Source organism: Megalops cyprinoides, chromosome 10, assembly GCF_013368585.1.
Source record: "Megalops cyprinoides isolate fMegCyp1 chromosome 10, fMegCyp1.pri, whole genome shotgun sequence".
In the NCBI taxonomy this organism is placed as follows: domain Eukaryota; kingdom Metazoa; phylum Chordata; class Actinopteri; order Elopiformes; family Megalopidae; genus Megalops; species Megalops cyprinoides.
The window spans coordinates 13,175,847-13,197,061 of NC_050592.1; the positions used below are offsets into that span (position 1 = coordinate 13,175,847).

A 21,215-nucleotide genomic window follows, 5' to 3' on the forward strand; every position below is an offset into this window, starting at 1 on the left:
AGAATGTGAACACTGCTGCAACAGCCATCAACCTTGTTCCATCCCACAGGCAGCGAAAATGAGACCGCGTGGCAAATGCAGAGCGGTTTGCCTTGGAGCTGACGGCTCTGCTTGATAAAGTCTCACACGTCTGCGAGCGGTATCAGATGTAATTCTGCCAGAGCCGTTGCCTTGAGTAGTCTTTGACAGCGAGAGGTATAAATCACAGGGTCCCAGCTGGACTCTATGTATGCATGTGGATGCATGTATGTGTGTATGCATGTTTGTGTGTGTGGGTGTGTTTGCCAACACATTGGCAGTCTGGGTCTTGGAGTGAAGCAAAGAGAGAGCATAAAAGAGAGAAAGAAAGACAGAGATAGAAAGAAAAAAAAAAGAGAGAGAGAGTGTTTTATGATATCCAAAAAGGAAAACTCATCTGCTTAGCAAGGCAATTCACCTGCATTGCTTCAGAACACATCCAGCTGTACAAATGAATAAGATGTAAAGTTAACAACTGTGTGTCAGCATTGATCAGAAAACTCTATTAGACATGCAGAAGGAGGGCTGTTTGCATTCCTTTGTGATCAAGAGAGGTATTTTCACCCAGAATCTCTTGGGCGATGTCATATTTCACACCCAGCTCACAGGGTTCTCTGTGGAACATTTTACAGCAGCCAGTTTAGATCATACCTGGAGACTGCTGTCAGCTGATTGAAACCTGTAGGCACTACTGTCAGAGTTACCCGACTAAATGGAGAATGATGCAATTTTTTTTTATGTGGTTGGGTGAGGGGGGGGCAAAGGAAATTTGTGTTTGTCCCAGTTTAAATCTTGGGAGTGTCTGGGAATTGTATGGGCTGGGTGGAGGGTGGGGGGTGATTTGAGTTAAAATGCAGACAGCGACAGACTTGAACTTGAACCCCCTAAGGTCCCCTTGACCCTGGCTCTTTTCCCTTGCTCCTCTCCTTCTCCTGCTTGCTTTGCCTCCTTTTGTTTAGCTGTCGGCCTTAACTCTTCATGCACCCCACGCACTCCCCGCCACTCCCTTGATGGCGAGGCCTACTTTAACCCCTCGTCAGCTCACAGGGTTCCCTGTCTCGCCTTCTGAACACCCTGTGGGGCGTTTGTCCCATAATGCTAATCTGGCCAGAGGGCTCCATTCCCACAGACAGATTCCCTGATTTATTGTATTGTTTTCGGCGTTAAAAGCTCGGTTAACTTTCTGCCGTCCTCAGAAAAGTCACATGTGGACAGGCAGACAGACTGACACTGACACTGACTCAGATATGCTCAAAAATGTAACGGTCTAATGATAACAATTGAAAATACAAAAGAAGCATGGGTTACAACAAACAAACTTATGATCATCTAAGCAAAGACTTTATCCCAGTATACCACAGCCTATAATAATGAATTTTACCTTCTTTGAATAATAAACAGTATTGTAATCATTAGACATACCTCCCAGTGTACAAAACTGTGGTAAACCACTGATGATGAAATATAGATCAGTTTTTAGAGACTCATCCAGACTATAAAGTACAGAATGACTTTCAGAGTCTCCCTCTCTAATTGTGTACATGGTGTCCAACATAACAATAGACTCTTTGTTTTCAAAAGAAAATCGGGATTTGAAACTGGGTTTCGAAGGGAAATCAGTGCTGCTTCTAAAGTCATTAACACTGTGTGTGGTTAACCCAAAGAACCTGCTCTGTGTTAATATATTTCTTATGAGACTTTTTTCTAGAAGTTCTTGGAAGTGATTTTTTTGCCACATATTTTTTGACATCCTGGTCTAATTTCTTCCTGCATAAGTGCAATCTGGTATCAAATGTCAGTCATGGGATGCTGTCTGATTTTTTGTTCATTTTTGTTACGTGTAAGTTTAGAGAATATTTGAAGGAATCCCTTTCTGTTGATAAGGCCACACTGAAAAAAAAAACTGGGAACAAGTGGATGGGTGAGTGGGGTTTTTTTTGGGGGGGGGGGCTGTCTGGACATTTTTTCTCATGTCTCTGTTGGCTGATGACAGGCAAGTGTAATGATTCTTCAAGTAATGGAATTAACCACTCTAGAAACAAACACTCTCTCTCTCTCTCTCTCTCTCTCTCTCTCTCTCTATTTCTCTGTCTCACACACACACACACACACACACACACACATACACAAACACACACACTGAAAGCATCTGAGTTTCATTTGCATATGAATGCGATCACCATTAGGAATGGGTTGATTTGTGAGGAGCTGTTTGCAGCAAAGGCATTACTCACACCATGCACTCTCATAGATACTTTCTTTACACTTCACATACTAACCAAACTGTAAACAATAATGGCAAATGCCGAACCAGGAAAACCAAAACTGCCTCCCCATGCAAAACACCATGTGGACAGGCCACCATGCAGACATTGAACCATTTAGTTTGAAAGCCAACCTCTTAGTTCAGGGTAGAACCTTTAAATGAGCTGATGAGTGTCTGTTCAGGCAACCTGGTCAGTCAGTGTTCTTGGTAAGGCTAGATACTAACTTCCTATGGGACTTGGCTTTCCAACAACAGAGAATAAGCACTCATATCTTGTGGGGGTACTATTCTTACACTCAGCCAAATCAACTCTGGCTGACCCCCATTTCCATAGAGAATTGCACACCTTCTAAAACCTTAACTCAACTGTGCTTCAATATGTGCAGTCAATGGAATTAAAAAGGGAGGCTGGGTGTTTGAACAGCAAGTCCTTTCACATCACAGTAGCAGCAGTTAGGTTTATAAGTTGTAAGGGACACAATCCCAGTGTCCTCATGCCCTGTAAACTTGGGAAGAATACATTTCCCTCCAACCAGCCAAATAAAGGGCTCCTAGTGACACATTCCTGCATCTTAATGACACTGTGGGGAGTGTTGATGAGCGACCAGTAGCTCTGTTTCACCTGAGTACTAAATCACTGCTAACTGTGTTGTAGAATCAGTAGAGTAAAAGACCTGGCTATGCTAACCAAATGTAGGGTGACAAAAATACATGGACACCACTGAAAGAATAAATGAGAATTAATTGCCTTTGAATTTTTTCATTTTGACTTTTACATCTCAGCCTATTGTTGTGTAACTGTTGCGATGTGGAGAAATGACTTGAAGACCAACAATCTGTTGTGGAGAATGGCAGTTGACTGAAGGTTGAATATAGTCCAACAACTCAGTCATGATTATGTGGGACTGAACCCATCTAGACATGATGGACATAACAGACAAAAAAACTCCAGGATCAATATCTTGTTTGTTCAATTGTCTCTGTAAAGGTAAGCTATGACTATGCTGCAGTTAGTGAAGAGAGGGTGGAGTATTGGGGCTGTTGCAATAATAAGGAGTGATACGATCAGGCCACTACAAAATACATGAACTTCAGTTTTCTAAGTAACATATTTTACCAAACCAAATACTTTACAGATTGACTACATTACTTTCACCCTGCTCCTTGCAGATATTCACTTTACCCTCCACATGCCAGTAAGTCTATAGCATTGTAAATAAGACCAGTATGATATTTCCATTGGGATGAAAATGTATGAATGAGTAATTTTTTCAAAAATACCATGAGCAGACAGATGTCTGACATGAAAAACATTTTCTTTCTAAAAGCATGCTTTGAGGACCATGTAAACATACAGATGCAGCGGCCCTAATATAAATTGTATGCGCAGAATCTGGACTGGACATTCCACACACGTTCATAGTGGGTATAGTTCTATCACAAGATGCCGCTGGCAAATAGTAATCACAAATAGACTCACAAAATGTACATGCAAAACAAAGACATGAATAATAATGTAGAACAACAGCTATGTATATATCTACTGTTCTACCAGGCCTTACATAAGCTTTTACTGCTATTTAATCACTGCCTGTCACTGCTTATTTTAATATGCAGTGTGTCCTCATGGGTGGGGAGCTGTGACTATAGGTCTGTTGGTTGGAATCCCAAATGATATGTTACTATAGGAACTCTGGAAAGATATTTAATCTGAATAGCTCATGTAAGATCGACTTATAAACACTGACAATACATGAACGTACAACATGAATACAAATGTCAGGTGAAGAAGCACCCAAGCACCCCTCTTTGAATACATGCCTGACCTGGGCTGTGTCATGAGCCAGCAATGACCATGAGCCCTGCAGAGGTGGAATATAGTTAGAGCTTTCAGAGGTAGACCATAGTTAGCTCCATTCTGCCAGTGTAGTGTGAGTTAAGGTGGCGAGGGTCCTCTCATCACACCACTCATTAGAACCATGAAGTAAAGTACCTAATGTAACACATTAGGTGTCAATATGTTGCTCAGGTAATGTCATTGAGAGATACACCTATCCTCCTTTTGGCCTTTGGTCTCCTGTGGTGTAGCTGAAATTAAAAAATAATATAAAAAATAGCCCTTGGCTGTGTACGAGCATAACAGAGGATTGCATTCATTTTGTTTCAGCATTCCCCTGTGGCAACATTCCAAGTCAGAGTGAAACAGGGGTTAAGCGTTAAAAAAATGTCAGGTAAATTTATTAATAGTTTTAAGTGCTGAATTCCAGCATTTCACAATTTCTGGATATATTCTGGAAATAACAAATAAAAACGAAGGCAATGAAATGATGTTTCTATCATCAGCACATCTCATAAGCACAACTCTTTTAAATAACAATTCTGGAATTTTTTACAGCAGCAGTGGCAGTGTATGCTGACATAAACATCCAAAAGTGAACTGGAATGGCTCTGGAATTTATGTGGAGTGAGATTTTAGTGGCATGTGCTGACGACTCATTATTCCATTGATCCTGACCTCAGTTCTTTCAGTCCTGCCCCACCTCTAAATCCAGCTGCACACCAAATCTGATCAAACTTGTTCCTCAGGCAGCCACGTTGTAAAACATTGCAGAAATGTGCTTAATATCAGAGCTCAGTTCATTAAGGCCCTCACTAAGCTAATGCAACTTGTCTCTTGGCAGTTTGACAAAACTGTGAATCAGATTACAGGGGGATGGCAGCGCCAAGGAACAGGAGGAGAGAAGAGGTGTCACAGAGGGCCTGTTAGCAGCCAGGACTTTAATAGCAGGGGCACGGTGCAACTGTATCCCTACATGATTAATAAGGCCCCCATAATATTTGCACTGGCAAGCAATTATATTTGTACAACATTTAATTTTATGGAGACCCGATGCTGTAAACAACAGTATAGCAAACTGTAAACCTTTCTGTCAAAGCACACCAATACTGTAGTCCCACTGCCCAACCTGGCCACATGGAAAAGGTAGATTTTGAAATATGGGTTCATGTTCAAAGTTAACGGGTAAAATATTTGGAATGGCAGATTGTTCAAACACAGATGTGTGATATCAGGAAATGCTTCCCTCGGTTTAAAAAAATACATGGCTAACTAGCTAGCTATGGAAGTCTATGACAAATGAGTCTGCCTGAGCTATCCATGGCTTCTCCTAATTGTGTTTTCTATCTTGTTGGTTAGCTAGCTAGCTAGCTGCTTGGCTAGGTGAACTAATTTCAGCCCATCTTTGACTTTGTCCTTAAGTAGCAACTTGCCCAAACTGCCAGCTTGCTAACAACTAGTAAATACATGATTGTCAACCACACAGCTTCACAGCTGAGATAATCACACCACCAGTTTCCAGTTGGACATCACAAACTTCATGATTTACTCCACACACTCAAAGAATACTCAGTTTCAAACTGAAAAGGCATGAATCCATCCATTCAATCATTTAAATTCTCCTGGGTAAAATTTTAAACCCTGCAAAAAAGTATAGCTTCTGGGTAATGTGATGCTAATGTACCAAGAGCTTTACTAGTCTGTCCTGCGATGACTACGTTGGAAGTGTGGGATGACATTGGAGGTTTATAATTTTTAAACAAAACCAGTTATATTTTCTGACCTACACTGACACTGACTTTCATGATCAGACATACAGGACTATGGTTTTCTGAAATATTTTGGAAGTAAAGCAAACTTGCATCACCTTCAATACTTTGTCAAGTATGTACAATATGTGTATTTGCAGCAGAACAGAGAAGCAACAAAGAGAGGGAATTTTTTTCAATGTGAACATTTATTATTATATGTATTACTCCATACATAACAGGTTCAAAACATTTCAAAGGCACACGTGGTATATATGGGATTGGAGGGTCACAAAGTGCAAATTTAACAAATAATTACATGCAACCATTCCAGGTATAGTAGAAAACATGCAGATTTCAGTTGCAACAACAACTCTACTTCAATGCATTCAATTAATAAAATCAGTGCAATTGTACTGTCATTTTTTCATGTATATTTTTCAACATATATATGCACATATACAAAGTATATGTACAAAGTATATATGGTGTATATACAGTCTGTCTGCATCCATTGCCATATATATATATATATATATATATATATACATATATATATATATATATATATATATATATATATATATATATATATATAACATATATAAAGGAAGTAATCTACTATTATAGTCTACATTGCACTAGTTCCATTGCATAGTGGTTTAGATAATAGTCTAATTTGCATAGAACATTATGAAGGATTAAATGTTTGCCACTACCCCTGAAATAGATATAGAATCCCTTTAATTAATAAATAAATATAATATCTGATAGTACATGCTTAAAAATTCCATTTGCTGAGTGGAAGTGTGCGTGTGTGTGTGTGTGTGTGTGTGTGTGTGTGTGTGTGTGTGTGTGTGTGTGTGTGTGTGTGTGTGTTAGTGTTTGCTCGAATTTATCATCAAGAGCAGGATTATTATAATTATTCAAGTAAAGTTTAAATTTCAATACATTCATGTTGTTAAAATGTATCTCATGGAACTCTGTGGAGTGGCTTCTTTTGCTTTTTAAAATGCTTACATGAGTCAGACAGATCTCTCAAATGTGCCTTGATCTCTCGTATCGCTAGAAACTCTGTGACCTGACATAATGCTGCTCAGGAACATTCTAGAACAAAACATTAGTTTGAAGTTGAACATTGAGTCAGCACTTATTAAATCAATACATTTGTATCAAATATGAACTTGGAAAATTGTAAACTGTCTGGTATGATTTTTCCCACTCATTAATTCCCCCCCATTTTATCTAATGTGCAAGAAAGTATATCACCTCCCTGCCCCCCAGACACCAACCTCAATCCCAGGGACAGAAATAGCACTAAAATTGCATAGAGGTTTAAGATGTTCCAGGTCTTTGCGGCTGTAGACGAAAGTGTGAATATCACTGCCAACACTTATCTATGTGATTATAGCTGTATGCCTTTGCTGCCCTATCAGTGCAATTAGCTATATTAGGGCCTGTAGCCACGCATCCTGAGGTGGAGTGGAGGGCTACCTACAGCCTCATCTCACAGTTGCATAGTCAATAAAGATGACAGCTCACTCCTCTACTCGTGTGTCAACAAACACACAGGGCTGTCCAATCACAGTGCAGTTCCTTTCACTGCTGCCATGGGTTATACATTCAGATACCTGCAAATTGTGAAGAATGCTTTTAGGAATAGGCCATGGCAAAATGTATATGAAAGATGCACAAACAAGAACTCAGAGTTCTTATAAAAATCATGCAGGCCAAGACATATCCTGGTCAAATTTCATGAAATACTGAAATTGTTCAGGAGGAACATGTCTTAAATACAGATTTAGTTTGACTCAAGAACCTTTGTTGGCAGATGTTTGCTGTTAATCAGCAGATGCTCATGTTCTACTGTTGAATGGGTCCGGGCTATATGGCTGCAGAGCATGATACAAACGTCAGAGTCAGCTTGTGTGCATCAGTCCAGTCCAGATGTGATGAAGGCAATAGGCAGATCACTGTGTTTTTACATATAATGTCAAAATGGAAATAATTACTATTTTTGTTAGAAGTGTATCATCATTACTATCCATGAGATGTTACTGAGTCTGCTATTCTTAACCTTGCACTGCCTGTAAGGACATACAGAGGCAGCTTTGAGACATTAACCCTATACTGAATGTACATATTTACATTCAAATTTAGTCATTTGGCAGACACTCTTATCCAGAGCGACATGTTGACACACTGTCCATATGTGGAAGTGTGGTGTTATGCAGTAGTTGTACAGAAGGCACCAGAATGATTCCTGTCTGTGTCCCTCCCATACAGGGCTACTCACTCTTGGTCCTGGAAGGCCACTATGTTGGTATGTTTTCACTCCTCCAAAACATGAACCCACCTGACTCAGCTAATCATCTTAACTGAACCCACTGACCCTTATCCCCAGGTATGAGGACATAAGTGGTTTAAAAAGAGCTGGAAAACCTGGTGGGGTTGTTGCCCTCTTGGACCAAGAGCAAGTCGCCCCAACTCTAGGGGATTTAAAAGACATAAAACAAGTGCTGTCAATTTTTTTTCTGACATGTATATCCACACATGTATGTATCTTCTGGAGTCTCTCTATCCAAAATGTTTCTTGAAATCCAGGTCCTCTTGCCAGGGCAGGGGCAGAATTCCCAGTTTGTCACTGAAGGTCAACACAGCTTGTGAGAGGTCAGATGATCAAAGGCCATGCTCCAACCAATCCAGTCTTGATCTTGAAGACTGACGTCCAGTCCTCAAAACACAAGTCCAGCTTCTAATCAGGTCCCAAAAGCTCAGCCATTTGGATGAAGTGCTTCTATAATCAAATGTTGGGGCAAGAACCTGATTGAAACAGCACATTTTTTCGATTCTGGTTCCAAGCAGACCTGTTGAGGGTTGTGCCTTGGTCAAGACTGAGGCACAGTGCACATTCTAGTGATGGCTCATCTCCGCAGGTCAAGATGACTTCACAAAGGGTCTCTGTTCGTTCTCAGAACCCGAGGCAGAGAGTCAGTGGCCACTTGCACCTTGAAGAACAAGAACAAAACAGACATTAGAACTAGTGTCCATGCTCACTTTTATCACAGTTTCTGAAAGTAAAGCAAAGTAAGCAGTCAGCCATAGTTTGTACTGTGAAAGCACAGGGGGCTTGAGTCTGGGCCGGGTCTCATGTGGACCAGGCTCATGTGCAAGACGGAGGTTGCCAAACTGGGGATTGAGGGCGAAGTTGAAGCCTTTCGCAGGAGCCTGGTACGTTGAGGGGCCTAATGCAAAGAGGAGGCATGTGATGTGCCCTAAGCTTGAAGATCTGAGGGGGCTTCGGGGAATGCCAAGCTTCCACACCAGCTCAGACAAGCAACTTAAATACATTAAGGTCAGGAGGACAGGGAACAGCTCTTGTACTTACTGTTGTCTAAGCAAAGCTTTATAGCTCGTTACCTCAAGCTGGTTGTACTTGGGGTGGTAAGATGTTAAACCAATGCCTATGTTATGACTGTAAAATTTCTGATGAGATATTTGTACAGTGACATAAGTATGGCCATCATATGCTCCTAAGGGAGTACATAACAATACAGATATATTACAGCAGTCTGCAGAAAACTACCAAATGAATAATAGGGACCTATTTGCTGAAAGCTGGTGACAGAAGAGGGCAGAGGTGCTGGGGGACAGACTTTGTTTTTGCACAGAGGCGTTCGCTAAATCAGCTTGTTAATGCTTTATTTACAACCAGAGCACGCGGCCTCACAAAGCTGAAAAAAACAGGGAGAGGGGAGAGCCCGCTCCTGTGTGACACCGTGTGTGGGACTGAGGCCCGGCCTGAATGGGGACATTTTACGGGGGCTGGGGGTATGTGGGGCACAGATTGTTCTGAACAAACTGCGTGCGTGGAATCTTTATTTTATTTATGCACATCCCACCCTCCACCCCTCTCTCCCTCTCTCTTTTCCTCTCTACTTCCCTCTCTCACTCACTTGTCATCCTAGAATGAATAGTCACAGGCTACGGTGTTCCTGGGTCCTCCCCCCCGCCCACCCTAGCTCTGAATAGGGAACCAAACTGCGCAAACAGTCAGCCTGTCAACTCAATAGGAGGTCTGGCCATGAACTTGAAGTCCTTCCCAGGCCCCTAGCCCCACAGGGGAGGAAGGGGAGGGGGAGGGCCCAGACACAGACAGAATTGGGGCCCCTGGTGCCTGTGAAGGGAGTGAATACAGTGGGGTTCCCAAGGCTCATACTTCCATGTGGCTGTAGGCCCAGCTGCTCTCTAACCAAATTTGCAGAAGCAGTTGGGCTAGGGGCTTAGTGGGTGCAGAGCCTGTAGATCAGGACATGCCCTCTGTAGGTTCTTCTACAGGAGGATATCTGCTTCTACCCAGGCCAAGACGCTCCAGACGAACACATCCAGACACAAGCCGTCATCCCCTTGACCCCTGCACTTCCCTCCCCAACTCCTCATTATCCCATTACCAAAGCCAGCCTCTCCACCGTCTGGAGTTTGTATTGTTTTAGCACTGTGTCATTTCCAGTTACAGCTGTACCTCTTTTCAGTATCTCTTCATATTACAGCGATTTAGCTGTGAGAGTTGGAAATGTAGCATATTTTTAAATAATGGTCTCAAAGTATTATCTAATTACTATTCTGTAAATGATAAATACTGTATGAGGATAACTAGTGTAACCAACTCTGCATTTGTGGTTTGTCGAAACAAACCAAAATCATGGCTTACATGCTCTGACTTCATTTGACTTCATTGGTTCTATCAGATATGGATCTCTGTTGCTTCCTGGCATACATTTAAACAATCTAATTTCAGTTTTTGATTCTCATACCTTAGAGTGCATTAACTCAAAAGCATGTGATTCTCATGCCTTAGACTGCATTAATTCAAAAATTTGTATTAGACAGAGGCCTTTTGCCACAGCTCCTCATAACAGTATATAACCTCATGCAGCTACTGTATGCCAGTTGAGGTTTTTTAACAGGACAGACCAACCTGCAGGGGCAACTTCACACCTGTCTTGTTCCTCTAATATAACCCTCATGCCGTTTTAGCATAGTTCTCACACTCCATAGTTTCTGAGGAGCAATACTTTATCTCGACCTCTGATACGCAGACACAAACAAAGCAAGTTTTCTCTGTGAGGCAGGGACAATGGGTTGTATTGTTTACTAGCTCCCTGACTTAATCAGGCCCAGCCAGCTCTAATTGGTGTTTTGGTTAAGCGGTTTTTAAACTTCTCGCTCCCTGGCCTAAATAATGGAGCACCACAACAAGCATGTTAGGGGAACAATACACCACTTGTCTGAGTCCTGGCTCCCTCAAAACTCACCCGAAGACAAAAAGAGAGCCTTGCGCCATTGAAACCTCACTTTCAGTCTCACACTCCCACCCTTGCTCTCCCCCTGTCCTTCTCCCTCTCTCTCCATCAGTATTGTGTTACAATGCTTCTGAATGGCTGATGCCAACATACTGAATAACAAAGATATTTTCTCTCTGCATAAATAATGCTACTAGAAGCTCATCTCTGCATTGAAACCATTTTGAGTTTAGTTGACATAATTTTACCATGATATTGATAAATGTATTGTAAATGGTATTGACATTAACATTGGTATTGAGAAAGTAACAGACGGAAATTGATTAACAAATATGATATGCAGAAAAAAGAATGCTGTACTAATATCAACAAAATTTACATACTATTGGCACACAATAGACTTTACCAAGTCCCTCCTCATAAAAAGGAAAATAAAACATACAGCAACTGCTATGCAATGATGTGTTGTTTTAGACCTAATTGTAGTTATATAATACCAGCAAATCTGCAAGGACTTTGTGGTGATATTTTGATAATAGTGAAAATTTAATCAGTTGCTGATTTTGTAGCTTCAGAGCATGCTATAAATAATATTAAATAAAGAAATAAATAATATTAGGAGCTGTAATAGCTGGTAGACTTGTGTAATTCTACTACTGTACACCAGTAATATTATTATTGCTATAATTGCATTAGTACTCTTATTGTTATTATCATTGCCTTATCATTGCCTTAAAAGCAGAGTACACTGATGTAAAGTGAAGAAATAAGACACAAGTTTTTATCTCATCATATCTCATATTTCATTGTGATCTTTTCATGAAAACCTTTGCTGAAGTGTTCAGGGGGTGAGAGAAAGAGTTCACTTTTCTGCTCATAACTTTATTAGATTACTGATCTTGCTGGCTGACCCTCTACTCATGCACTTCTTACCTCACTTCATATTCTCCACCAAATTTGAAATAATGGCCAGATACATGCCTACCCTGCTCTGCTGTATTATCAGTACAGAGACCTAATAAAACAAAGATGGCATACAACTCTAATATTTTACAATTTCTCAATTCTTCTGTTCATATCTTTAGTTCACGCTTTTGACGAACTTAGAAATTGATAAACATGCTTCGGTATATCACATATTCCAAATATAGTGAATCTGCTGAAACGATAGACTGTTATTGTATCTAAGCGTGCCTAACAATGGTCCGCATGAAGCTTTGCGTATTTATTCCCTGTGAGATTTCCTCAAAATGGCTGCCAGCGCCATGTACGGCATCAGAATGAGGGCATGAGAATTCCCTTGCCGGAGCGATCAACCACAGATGCCCACTGAATGCCTGCAAAGAAAGGCCTCACTGATTTACTTACACAACATCGCTGCCCCACTCCCCCCATCTCTCCTATCACCCACCTCCGATCATTTCTGCAATTAACAAACACCTCATTAAAGCTGCCTCCGGATTTGTAGCTAGTGAGAATCTCTGTAGAGGCGGGGGAAGGGAGGCAGGTGCCCGCATGCTGGTTGCGGAGGGCAAATTGCGTGTCTTTACCTGCTTGGGTTTGCTCTTCCATTTCATGCCAGCCTTTTTCCTAAGATGGTGGCGTGGGCTGCATCTTAGATACAGGGGAAGGGGGCAGGCAGCCAGGGAGGAAGGGGAGGAGGGGACGCATCAGCAGAGGAGGCTGGGAAAGGGAGGGCGGACTGGGGCTGGTGTTGGAATGGCAGCCCCTCCTCCTCTTTCTCCGTTTTTCTCAGCTTCCTCGGCGCAGAATGTGCTGGTACCCTACAACGAAAATAGTAATGGGGGGATCAGGGGAAGAGAAAAGCGGGAGTCCATTGCCCGGCTGGCAAAAGGCATGAGGGGACAGATGCGCACACATCGAGCTTGCACACACGTACACACACAAGCGCTCACACTCGCACACATGCGTGCACACCTTTTCATGTCTGTTCTCATGGTACAGTCTGCCCCTGAGCATGCAAATGACTTTCATTATGCAAATGTATGCAAATCAAAGCCGACCATCTGAGAATCAAGGCTGGGAAAAAAGAAAAACATAGAGAGAATGAAAGAAAGAATAAAAGAGAGAAAGACAGAATGATAGGGCGAAATTCCTTCTCGATGGCAGTAGACAGTGAGGGAGGTGTGCGGAGAACGGTGGCCCTGACTGGACAAAAACACTGCTGCTATGTAAAGAATATTTCATGTCTCTTTTTCTGTTTCTCTCTCTCTCTCTCTCTCTCTCCCCTAGTCTAAAACCTCCCATGCCTCTTTATGCATCAACAATGTGACTTGCAGTGCCATGCCACCCCAGACCTCGTTGAGTGCCTGTACATGTCTGAGTATTTGGATGCTCCAAAGCCAAAAACAATAGCTGGAATTCGTCCAAGATTTTATCGCCAATCGGGAAGGGTTCTTCACTTTACAAACAATCTACCGTTTTTATTACGCTAAAGTACACACTGAAGGACACACTTTCACCACCCTTCATAAATATCTAAAGGCATTTTATAAATGACTGGCCTATTGTTGTTACTGTTGAGGGACAGAGCCGAGTGTGAATTGATTAATGTTCGTAATTTGATGAGGAGATGCTACTAGGTTAGCATCTGGTGTATACTAGACATCGCCCACAATCTGGATACAGTATTATATGTGTATAGTGTATAGTACTTATCAATGTTGTTAGTGTGAAATGTGGAAACAGAATGGCTGTACTATTTCTTAACTATCCTGATAAAACCTGATTTTGACAATATTCAAACCCCTACACATTAGTAGTTTCTTGGAAATAAAGGTAATAACTTAAGAGAGAGGCCTGGACAACAACAGTTTAGTGTGATATCCTCAGTACAAAACAAACTGAATATAAGCAGACCTCTTCTTGTGTATAACCTTACTGAGTCAATTTACAGTTGAACTGTTTTAATGTATGCAGAATGAAAGTTAATGAAAGATCACACCCTTTTCGCAAAGGGACAAAGATGACTATTTTAGCTCCAAAGCTTTTACAGGGAGAAAAAGACAAAGCATTTTAGTCCACCAAAATAAAATTATTGTTTACTTTTTACAGTTACTTTCAAACACATCTTTCCATATATATCGATTGCTGAATTTGCCAAACTGTGTTTGTATAGAAAAAAGTAACACATTTAAATGTGAATCAAAGTCAAAGGAGAGCTAAACCTCAAAAAACAATATTTTCATATTGTTCCTTACTTTATACCTTCTCTGTAATGGCACTCACTAAATTGTCTCAGATGCAAAAAACTCTGCCACTAGTATCGCAACTTCTGCTTGCAAAGCAACGATATGCTTAATTTCCCTATTCTAGGCGAGGGGATACAAGATTTCTGCCCTCCTGCAACAAGTCATTGTTGGACCAATTTGTCAGTTTGTATTTTATGGGGAATTTATAGTTGTGTAGGATAGAGAGATAGATAGTGATGACTTCAACAATACTCCTCTCTGCCTCAAGTCCCTAGCAAGCATAGTGAGGTAGTTTGAGTCTTTTCTCTATTTAAAAGCATGGGACTCATGAAACCACAAAAGAATTTAAAATTAGCTCATTTTATTGCTTAATTAAAAATAAAAGGTCCCCTGTGTGGGTTCTTACTACAGTGAAGTTAGAGAACAGCACGTATATTTACAAAATTGTTGAATCTGAAAATGGCTGAATTACACTTAAAGGAAAAGTGTTAATCACATCCAGAGGGATGTGTCCTTGTCTGGGAAAAAGTGATAGTTTTACCTGAACCGGAACATGAAATTGACTCGAACAATTGACACAATGGGGAAAGAAAGGAAAGATTGACAACCTAAACTTTCAGTAGTTTCTTTGTTTCAACAGAGTGAGCACATTTGTCTCAGCCTAAGCTTCCTCATTGCAATGCCTCTAAATCGGATACATAACAAGTGATAAGGGAATTAAGAAGGGAAACACAGTTCACATGGAGAACACTTACGTAGGAACTTGTTCACCCAGCTAGTGTTGGAACAGATCACCGTGAATGCACAGGCTATTTACGAAACCAGCTCTACGATTCCTACATATTTGATATTGATCCTTCTTATGCACCTACCACCACATAACGGTCTCCGTCCTACATAGAAATGTCCCTCTCACAGTTTTACAGGCTTGCACCTGTCTGAAAGAAGACAACAACCCAGTGAGCCAACGAACAACTCAACAACTCTTAATTCAACAGGGGCCTAACCACGCCTCCCGTGCCAGGAGCCTGGGGGACAGAAAAGAAAGAGCCCTAACACCACCCGGAAAGGAACCTGTGGGCTGGGGGTATTTATGCTGTCAGCCTCTTGGAGAGGAGATCCTCCATCAGTTGGCAGGGCAAAGAAAAACCTCTTTTGTTACGAGGTGCTGGTGGTGAGGGAAATGGTGGTGATGGTGGCGGTGGTTGTGGGGGGGAGAGGGGGTTAGGGGGAAGAGGGGAGGGGCAGAGTTAAAGGGGGGAGGGGTGTCGTTGAATGGTGGCAAACCTGTCCTAATTGGCACTTGACATTTTTTTCAGCGTTGGCACTCGAGTGGGCCAGTTTTCAAGCCTTCTCTAAGTCCTTGTTGGAAAAGTGCCTTATGCAAATAAGAACTATTGTACGGCCTTTGTCATTAACAGCACAGGCGACAAAAAGAATGTACGCCCCCTCGGGATTCATAGGTGTGTGAGAGAAAACAAGAGAATGAGAAAGGGAAAGAGTTGAATGTGGACAGCTCAAATCTCTGAATTTCCTGTTCATTTTACATACAGTATATAAGAATGCTTACATTCCAGGTTCAGTCATAAGGCTAGCCTATGCATCAGAATGAAATACTGCAATTTTCTTAAGCTCCCTCCCCTACAAATCTACAAAATTAAGAGAATGAGCTTCTGTTCCATCAATGTTGATTGAAAAGATCTCAAAGCAGGACTGTATCTCAGTTTTCAGCTGCCTAGAGCTATTGGTTTTCTTAACAGCAATCTCAACTCCGTTAAAACATACAGACACTACACTGGCCCTGAGGAAGAATCGATCAAATCCATGCAATGCACCACATTTCATAGGCTGCACTCTCCAATGAGATTCTGGGACACAAGAACTTATTGCTCCATTCCTGTCTGTTTTAAACTACAATAAGCTTTCATTTTGTAAATTGTACTTTTCGCAGTCATGCGACCTCCCTTGAATAGACATCTTCATCAATCAAATGTGTCTCATAAAAATTCTGAATATAAACACAATTTTAGGATCCTGTGATGAAAAGGGTATTTTCCTAGAGAACAGGCAATAATACAGCAACCTTCTCTGTAACCTTCCCTTTGTATTCACTGTCACGACAAAACCATGGCCTAAAGTGACTGCACTGTCAGACACCTCAATTCAAATGTGCAAATGTCTTGGGAATTGGAGTGAGTAGGGGTTAGCGGTCACACGGTACTGGTGTGGTCCAAACAATGTCTGTGTACACCTGTTCCTTGTAAGTTACTAAACTTAATCCCCTTTATCTTTGTGGATCCATTGACTTCTGTAACCGACAGCTATATATTCATTTCTCTTTGGGGGGCTATAGAACACAGAGCTTGGCCCTCGGAGCAGGCCAACAGTGCAGCCTTTCTTCCAGCCCTGTTGGCATGTTCCACTGCGAGAAAGAGAGGGATAAAAAGGGGCAGGAATCAGTGCACTTTTTTCAAAAGGCTGTCTGGCTGTTCTGCCCCGGCTGTGGTGAAAGGGTGGTAAAGGGCCCCTTTGTCCCTCTGTGACAAGTGCACTGGCTCTATTGACTGTACAGTTGACTGGGAGGGGGTGAGAGCTGGGGGGAGGCAAGGCTACAATGGCTGTTTTTCAACTTGACACTTGGAGTCTAAATCTGCTTGCCTAGTGCATGAAAGCCAAGACAAATCCAACCCCGTCCCCCCCCCCCCCTCCCTCTTCTCTCTCCTTTCCAGACAGACAAGGGGAGAAAAGACTTGGCTCTGTCTTTTGTGTGGAAATCCGGACTTGCGCCATTTCAAGGCAAAATGTAAGGGGCTCTTTTTGGGTATTTGCAGTGGGGTTCATGCCACTGAGCGTCAGTGAGATAACGGCACTGCCCGCCACACACAAAGACTTGCATAGGCCAGCTCTCTGTGGGCATCTCACAGCCCCTGCGCTGTGTCTCCATGTACCCCACTGACGTCTATAAGCTTTCCTCTGTGTCCCATCCAGAACCCCCCTCAACGCACCAAACAGCAAGAGGACAGTGAAGCTAATCAAAACAATGGGAGGCTGGAGACAAGTCAGTACATGGGGATGACGGTCCAACGATCACCTTGTGCATTGGCTGTCATGCTAACTCCTCCCTTGGCATCATCGTGAAACCCTGTCCCTGCTTTTCTGGGATTACTGGGTTCTGATAAAGACCATCTCCACCGTGTCCCTGTCCTCCCACCTATGATCGGAACGGGAGGAGCGAGCGCTCTTGTTTTGCCAGAGGTGGTGACATCACTGTTACTTCGTGTGCTCCTACTCACCACTCTTTCTCTCCATCAAACCCGCATGAAACCACCAGCTCAAATGTCACATTTTGTGACTGCAACACAGAAGCAAAGACAAAGTCCTTTGAGAGCACAGATCGATAAAAATAACACAGCCGTGTTACATTCTCTTGTATTGGTCAAAGTAATTTAGCATTATTGTATAACGTGACGCTTGCAGGCCTAATGGTTCTCTAGTCTCACTGATGGAATACAATGAGACACCTAGTCCTGGAAATGTGCCGTAAGAACATAGATGTGGCTGCTGCTTCCATGTGAGTAAAATGTCACACAGTAGTACTTTCCAGTTATTAGCCAAAAAAGTGCGTAATGGGTTCATTCTATTTTGGAAATCATGTTTACTGAAGGCACGTTTTAATGTAAATTCACATCACTAAAGAGAGATAGGAAAAGGGAAAAGGAAAAAAAAATCTTGCTATTTAAGGAAAGGACATGGAGTGATCAGCTTTCCGATTTGGTGATTTTGCCCAGCAATTCACTCTGAATTTGGTTATATCAGATGTATTACTCAATAATCAGGCTCAATATGAAGTCTGTTCTCCTTTGTAAGTTCTGCTCTTTTAAGACTATATTTCTGCCTCTAACTTTCAAAGAGACAAAAGCAGAAGAACAGTTTGCTTTTTGAAAGTGATTTTATTTTCTAATACTTCTCAAAAGAAAGTTTTGCCATTCATTCAGCAGTGGTGACATGGAAGGATGAAAATTAATTATTTAGAAAGAGATCAATCAAATGCTCTGTAATTTGATATCAACAATTCATTCAAGTTGTGATGAATTCCTTTATCCCCTCCCAATTTTTTCGACTCATGATGGACTGCTCTCATAAGGAATCCAGGAGAATTTGTTTCCATGGAATAAATAAGAATAAAATGAAGTTTGATCTGATTGGGTGTTTTCACATGATGGCTCTGTCCATAAACAGTAGTGGACTGTCCCTTTAAATTCACTAAGTGGACAGCTTATCTCTGAATTTAATAAAATATCAGCTGTTGTTCTAAGGGCATGCAAATTAGTACGCAGAAGATACAACGCATCTTGCAGCCTTATTTTGATTACTGCACAAGAGATTGAATGACTGTTTATTTACTGATTCATTCAGAACTACACAACCACTGTGCTGACCAATGGAGTAGCATTACAAAAATCGCAGTCCTGTGTCAGGGCTGAAATTCAGGCATAGAGACACATTCACGGGTCATAGCCATGTGATTCTGACAGTAAGCTCCTGTATGCTGCACATGGGGATCAGGGGCTTATTAGATTAAAAGTGACCATGTTGCACCAACCAGCCAACTATGCACCAAATGGAAATATGAGAGCACGAGGACGTCTTTATCCTGCACGATCATTCTTTGAGTGATCAAACTTTCACGATTATTCACATTTCAAAGAAACTCTGTGAAAATCACAGTCACCCCAAGTGCCTCCAAAAGTAGATTAATAACCATGAGTTTGGAAATGTAGCCTCAGGCGTATGTGAGACTTAAAACATTTAAGTAGAATATTGCTTTAAGCATGGGAGAGCATTGCTCTGGAAGCTGCCATCTCTGTCTCTCAGCCACAGGCAACAAATACAGCATAAACTAAAGGGATAACCTTGACATCATTTTGTCCTACAGTCAAAATAGGTATCAATCTGTAACTGTGAAAGGTGCACATTAGAATAAGTATGCTTATCTGAGATTAGATTATTTTATGGCTGAGACCCCTGGCTTACCTCTCAAGGCTTTGTGTCCATGGACTACTCGCAGCTTTGGTTTGGTATAAGCCATTTTGTGTCTGGATTGCTGATGATGGTGGGGCGTCTGGTTGCCTTTCAGGTGTGTAATGGGATTCTTGTTACTTTCGGTTATCTAGCTTTATGAAGAATGTACACCACTCATACAGCTAGATAACCAAAGATAACAATCAACCCCTTAGGCTATCCAACTTCTCATATAATGTGTGAAACAGACAGGCCACATTCAGACCTACAATGAAAAGAAAGCAAGTTAAATATGGAAACCTGGAATGGGGTAAACTTCATCTTGAGTTATAAAAGCAGCAAGCCAACAAAATATGTTTCTTGATTATTTCTTTTGGAAAATTCAGATATTTTGCCCTATAAAGAATTATTTTCAAATTTGTATTTTAAATTTGTATGGAGGATCTCCTTTCCAAGAGTTTTCATTAGTTGTAACAAATTAGGCAATAAGTAATAATTGAAATATACCCCTGTAATTGACCCCATACTTTAAGTTAAGAAAGGCCTTTGCTCATATGCTGGGTATTTGTAATATAATTCAGCGCAACACCAAAAAGCAAGAATGAGCTAGAATCTGATCTTTCAACCTGAACCCATTATGGCACTTATACATAAATGCACTAATACCCACTCACAGTATTCTCCCCACCTATGGCTAATTGAATGCCCAGCAATATAATGGCAAAAGCGTCAGCTCCTCAAAGTCAAATAATCAGCGAGATGCTTCAGCTCAGGCTGCCAAACCAGCTGAAACCGGCTACGCTGCTTCACAGCCCCTGCACGAGTCTCACTTGAGATCTTTCTCCAGAGGAAGGTGGTGGTGGTTTTCAAATATTCTTCCCACAATGGTTAAAATTAGTCTCTTAATGAGGGTAAGACATGGCAGCACCGGTGCTAGTCAAGAGGTGCAAAGTGAGAACAGGCTCAGATAGAGGTTGTCTTATTTTTTTCCCCTTCATAAAATCATTTCCCAGATTTGAAAGCACATTTGAAATACATTCATGGTCTGGTAAAAAAAAAATGCATCTTGCCCTATCTTTTGTCTAAATGAGCACACACATTCTTGTATTAGCAGTGTTTTAAATTACTGTTGTTAAAGAGGACCAAATTTGTATTTATGTCTTTATTCAAACTTTTTGGAAAGTGTTTTCCTCCAGGAACACCACCCCTCTTCCAGGAAAATGTAAATACAGCAGCCAGATGCATATGAGGATGCATACACTTTCATGTGCATGCGCATGTACAGTGTATATCTCTCACACACGTTCTCATTTGCATGGCATTGGAGGTGGTGTAATTAAGAGCCTTTCTTTCTGCCCAGCGCCATTGTAAGGCCCCTCCCCCTCACCCTGGGTCTGTAATCACTGACAGGCAGGAGAAATCGGCCCCTCATCACCACCTGCATCTGTGCCTATAGTCTCACATATGAAACGTGCAGTTGCATACAAACCCTGACTAGGACACTTTAATACCTTACTATAAATTAAATCTTAACCACGTTGCCGTTTCTTTTCTATTCCTTGTAAAACTGTTTACTCGTGTGGAGCAAAAAAGGGCAGAAACAAAAAATGTGCCGCCATTCATCAAATGACATTGTTTTAGATCACAACATAATATAGAATAAAGGTCTCCGCTCATAAAACGTTGCACACACTGACATGCACACATATGCACGCATGCCTGTCCACACACAGACACACACATGCACGCACGCATGCATGCTTGCACATGCACACATAGACACACACATACACACACACACACACACAC

The 21,215-nt window shown here is 41.5% G+C and overlaps 1 long non-coding RNA gene across 1 annotated transcript; it reads right to left on the minus strand.

The window, feature by feature from the left end:
* Positions 1 to 6,531: 6,531 nt before the first annotated feature.
* LOC118784708 lies at positions 6,532 to 19,609 on the minus strand. Its single transcript, XR_005005254.1, has 3 exons — positions 19,419 to 19,609; positions 12,723 to 12,956; positions 6,532 to 8,877 (listed from the first exon to the last, which is right to left on the minus strand). It is a non-coding gene; the product is annotated as an uncharacterized LOC118784708 (long non-coding RNA).
* Positions 19,610 to 21,215: the final 1,606 nt, after the last annotated feature.